Below are 5,844 nucleotides of genomic sequence, written 5' to 3' on the forward strand. Positions count from 1 at the left end.
TTCTCTATTATCTCGAGAACGGACACGACGACCGTACACTTTGAGCACACAGCAGCGTGTTTTAGCATGCCAGCTACACGGTGGTGTGCCTAACGTGTGGATAGCTCGAAATTTTCGTTCCGGACCGATGTGACCGGGAAGCAACACGCCGCTGGGACTTTGAAACTTTCGGCACGTATCGAACAGTTCTTCTCTATTATCTCGAGAACGGACACGACGACCGTACACTTTGAGCACACAGCAGCGTGTTTTAGCATGCCAGCTACACGGTGGTGTGCCTAACGTGTGGATAGCTCGAGATTTTCGTTCCGGACCGATGTGACCGGGAAGCATCACGCCGCTGGGACTTTGAAACTTTCGGCACGTATCGAACAGTTCTTCTCTATTATCTCGAGAACGGACACGACGACCGTACACTTTGAGCACACAGCAGCGTGTTTTAGCATGCCAGCTACACGGTGGTGTGCCTAACGTGTGGATAGCTCGAAATTTTCGTTCCGGACCGATGTGACCGGGAAGCAACACGCCGCTGGGACTTTGAAACTTTCGGCACGTATCGAACAGTTCTTCTCTATTATCTCGAGAACGGACACGACGACCGTACACTTTGAGCACACAGCAGCGTGTTTTAGCATGCCAGCTACACGGTGGTGTGCCTAACGTGTGGATAGCTCGAAATTTTCGTTCCGGACCGATGTGACCGGGAAGCAACACGCCGCTGGGACTTTGAAACTTTCGGCACGTGTCGAACAGTTCTTCTCTATTATCTCGAGAACGGACACGACGACCGTACACTTTGAGCACACAGCAGCGTGTTTTAGCATGCCAGCTACACGGTGGTGTGCCTAACGTGTGGATAGCTCGAAATTTTCGTTCCGGACCGATGTGACCGGGAAGCAACACGCCGCTGGGACTTTGAAACTTTCGGCACGTATCGAACAGTTCTTCTCTATTATCTCGAGAACGGACACGACGACCGTACACTTTGAGCACACAGCAGCGTGTTTTAGCATGCCAGCTACACGGTGGTGTGCCTAACGTGTGGATAGCTCGAAATTTTCGTTCCGGACCGATGTGACCGGGAAGCAACACGCCGCTGGGACTTTGAAACTTTCGGCACGTATCGAACAGTTCTTCTCTATTATCTCGAGAACGGACACGACGACCGTACACTTTGAGCACACAGCAGCGTGTTTTAGCATGCCAGCTACACGGTGGTGTGCCTAACGTGTGGATAGCTCGAAATTTTCGTTCCGGACCGATGTGACCGGGAAGCAACACGCCGCTGGGACTTTGAAACTTTCGGCACGTATCGAACAGTTCTTCTCTATTATCTCGAGAACGGACACGACGACCGTACACTTTGAGCACACAGCAGCGTGTTTTAGCATGCCAGCTACACGGTGGTGTGCCTAACGTGTGGATAGCTCGAAATTTTCGTTCCGGACCGATGTGACCGGGAAGCAACACGCCGCTGGGACTTTGAAACTTTCGGCACGTATCGAACAGTTCTTCTCTATTATCTCGAGAACGGACACGACGACCGTACACTTTGAGCACACAGCAGCGTGTTTTAGCATGCCAGCTACATGGTGGTGTGCCTAACGTGTGGATAGCTCGAAATTTTCGTTCCGGACCGATGTGACCGGGAAGCATCACGCCGCTGGGACTTTGAAACTTTCGGCACGTATCGAACAGTTCTTCTCTATTATCTCGAGAACGGACACGACGACCGTACACTTTGAGCACACAGCAGCGTGTTTTAGCATGCCAGCTACACGGTGGTGTGCCTAACGTGTGGATAGCTCGAAATTTTCGTTCCGGACCGATGTGACCGGGAAGCAACACGCCGCTGGGACTTTGAAACTTTCGGCACGTATCGAACAGTTCTTCTCTATTATCTCGAGAACGGACACGACGACCGTACACTTTGAGCACACAGCAGCGTGTTTTAGCATGCCAGCTACACGGTGGTGTGCCTAACGTGTGGATAGCTCGAAATTTTCGTTCCGGACCGATGTGACCGGGAAGCAACACGCCGCTGGGACTTTGAAACTTTCGGCACGTATCGAACAGTTCTTCTCTATTATCTCGAGAACGGACACGACGACCGTACACTTTGAGCACACAGCAGCGTGTTTTAGCATGCCAGCTACACGGTGGTGTGCCTAACGTGTGGATAGCTCGAAATTTTCGTTCCGGACCGATGTGACCGGGAAGCATCACGCCGCTGGGACTTTGAAACTTTCGGCACGTATCGAACAGTTCTTCTCTATTATCTCGAGAACGGACACGACGACCGTACACTTTGAGCACACAGCAGCGTGTTTTAGCATGCCAGCTACACGGTGGTGTGCCTAACGTGTGGATAGCTCGAAATTTTCGTTCCGGACCGATGTGACCGGGAAGCAACACGCCGCTGGGACTTTGAAACTTTCGGCACGTATCGAACAGTTCTTCTCTATTATCTCGAGAACGGACACGACGACCGTACACTTTGAGCACACAGCAGCGTGTTTTAGCATGCCAGCTACACGGTGGTGTGCCTAACGTGTGGATAGCTCGAAATTTTCGTTCCGGACCGATGTGACCGGGAAGCAACACGCCGCTGGGACTTTGAAACTTTCGGCACGTGTCGAACAGTTCTTCTCTATTATCTCGAGAACGGACACGACGACCGTACACTTTGAGCACACAGCAGCGTGTTTTAGCATGCCAGCTACACGGTGGTGTGCCTAACGTGTGGATAGCTCGAAATTTTCGTTCCGGACCGATGTGACCGGGAAGCAACACGCCGCTGGGACTTTTTTTTTTTTTTTTTTTTTTTTTTTAACGTGGGGGAAATCTTCGAAAGACCCCCCCGCCGCCTGGGGAGGGGCGGGGGGAGTGTGGGATTCCCCGCGCCCGGAGGAAACCCATCGGGCGCGGGACCTACCCACTAAAACCCACCACGGTGGCCATCCTCGCACTATGCAGGGGGAGCACCTGGGACCGAAGACATCATAACATCAGGTGCTCCCCCGTGCAGGGCTCTCGCGCCCGTGTCCTCCCGTTCCAGGGAAGGGAGGGGGTACTTCACCCTCCCTTCCCTGTTTTCTCCTCGGCGCTCTGGCGCCCGACGTCGGAGCAGGGCCACACTGCTCCGACGTCCCACTCCCGGGGGCCGCCCGAGGGCGGCCGCGAGTCCCACACTCGCGACCGCCCACGGCCCCCATAGCCGCGCCGGAGGCACGGCCCTGGGACCGTGCCGTCGGCGCGGCCGCACCCGGCCGTACGCTCCCGAGGGCGGCTCTGGCCTCTCCGCCCTCGAGAGCGTCGCCGTCCCTTACTCTTCCCACCCTTCACACGACGGGCGGTGGCACGAGCCTCAAGGGCTACGCACCCCCGCCCGCCGCTCTCAGGGTGGCCTCCCCGGCCCTTCCGGAGGCCCACCCGCCCCCGGCCTCGGACGGGGCCTCGCTCGCGGACGCCCGCTCTCGCGAATGCGGCTCGCGGCCTCCTTCTGCGAGATTACCTCCTCGCAGAAGGAGGACACGGCCCGCCACTTCGTCTCGCTGCCGAGCATGGCCTGTACCACGCCCGGCAGCGATAGGTCCGCCCCAATCACGGCCGTGAGGACACGGCGCTCCACCCCCCAGGCCGGACACACCTCGAGGGTGTGTTGCGCCGTGTCCTCGTCCGCTGGACAGTGCCAGCAGCGCGCCGCCTCCTCCACACCGATCCGGCACAGGTACTGTCCGAAGCATCCGTGCCCGGACAGCACCTGCACCAACCGGTAGGTGAGTGAGCCGAAGCGCCTACCCAGCCACTCAAACAGGACCGGCCGGATAGCCCGGACAGTCCTCTGGCCGAACAACGGCTCGGCCAGCCGCTGCTGCCAAAGCTGCAGCATGGACTCCCGGGCCTGGCGCCTGAGGGCCTCCACCTCGCATCCCGCCAGGACCACCCCATCCTCGCGGGCGCGCATGCGGCCCTCGTAGAAAGCCGCATGCGCGCCCGCGATCAAGTCCGCCGGGGGTAGCCCTGACAGGACGCTCGCCGCCTCATACGAAACGGTCCGGTACCCCCGGGCGATCCGCAATGCAAGCCGCCTTTGAACCCGGCGCAGCAATACCTTGCTGCGCCGGGAGGCGGCCAGGTCGCCCGCCCAAACGGGGGCCCCGTATAGGGCCACCGAGTGGACCATTCCCGCGTAGAGGCGGCGAACCCGGTCACTCGGGCCCCGCAGGTTGGGGAGGATACGGCCCAAAGCGCCAACTATCCCCTCCAACCGCGGGGCCAGGGCCCGGAAATGACCCTCGAAGCGCCAGTGGCTGTCGAGGCGAAGTCCCAGATATTTCATCTGAGACCTCACCTCGACGTCTGTCTCACCCACCCGGATCAGGGGGGGAGGCGGCTCTCCCCGGGGTCTATACATCCCGAGTACCTCGGTTTTGTGGAGAGCCACCTCCAAACCGATCCCCCTGATCCGGGAGACGACGCGCCGGGCACCGTCCTCGGCGGCCCGAACAGCCCCCCTCCAGTCCCCCCCGACGGCCAACAACAAGGTGTCGTCCGCGTAGCACGTCAGACTGACGCCGTCGGGGAGGTCTTCGGCCCGCAGGACGGTGTCGTACCCGAGGTTCCACAGCAGGGGTCCTAACACCGACCCCTGCGGAACCCCGGAGTACACCGCTCTCCTCTCCGTCCCGCACCGGCCCGGATACTCGATCCACCTGTCGCGGAGGTAGTCCTCGACGACTGCCCTAAGGTAGGCGGGGACTCGATGTTCCTCAAGCCCCCGCCTAATCGCCTCCCAGGGTAGGGTGTTAAACGCATTGGCGATGTCCAAGGACACCGCCAATGCCACCCCACCCCGGGAGACCGCCGAGGCCGAGAGGGACCGGACGCGTCGAATCGCGTCGATCGTCGACCGGCCCTCCCGGAACCCGAACTGGCACTCCGCCAGCCCGGGCCCACCCCGCGACAGGTGCCCGACGATGCGGGCCGCCACGACTCTTTCCAGGAGCTTGCCCACATCGTCGAGCAGGCAAATCGGCCGGTACGCGGACGGAGAGTCCGCGGGCCTACCCTCTTTCCGGAGGAGGACCATTCGGGCCACCTTCCATGCGGAGGGGAATCGCCCGGCCTCCAGGCAGCGGTCGAATAGCTCCCGGAGGCCGTCACCCAGGACGTCCGCGGCCAAGACCAAGACTCGGCCGGGCACTCCCGAAGGACCCGGGGCAGTATCCTTCGCCCCGAGTCTTCGGATGGCCGCGGCTAGCTCCCCAGCCGAGACCCCCAGCTCCGCGGACCAGGTGGTCGGGTCCGCAGAGGGACGTGGCCCGCTCTCCCCCACGATCGGGAAGAGCGTGTCGACCACGTCCCTCAAGAGCTGGGGGTCGAGACCCTCGGTGATCGGGGGCGCCCATGGCCGGAGTTTATTCAGAACTATCCGGTATGGGCGCCCCCATGGATCCCGCTCGAGGGTCTCGAGGAGCTCCTTCCAGCTCTGGGCCTTGGCCCGTTTGATGGCGACCTGCAGAGCCCTCTTTCCCGCGCGATAGGACTCGTACAGTTCCGCCGCCCTAGCCCGCGCGCCGTCGTCGCCGTTCCGTCCGGCCCGACGACGCGCGCGGGTGTACTGGCGTCGGGCCCGGACGCATGCTTTCCGCAATTCCCCGATTTCGCCCGACCACCAGTACACCGCCCGACGAGGAGACCGCGGCCCGGCCCGGGGCATCGCCGCGTCGCAAATGCGCGCGATGGCGCTCCCGAGCCGAGCCACGGCCCCCTCCAGGTCGGGCAGCCTGGTCTCCCGTCGAGGCCAGGTTTCGGCCAGAGCGGCTGCCACCAGGACGTCCT

The sequence above is a fragment of the Ptiloglossa arizonensis genome, unplaced genomic scaffold, assembly GCF_051014685.1.
Source record: "Ptiloglossa arizonensis isolate GNS036 unplaced genomic scaffold, iyPtiAriz1_principal scaffold0190, whole genome shotgun sequence".
NCBI lineage: Eukaryota > Metazoa > Arthropoda > Insecta > Hymenoptera > Colletidae > Ptiloglossa > Ptiloglossa arizonensis.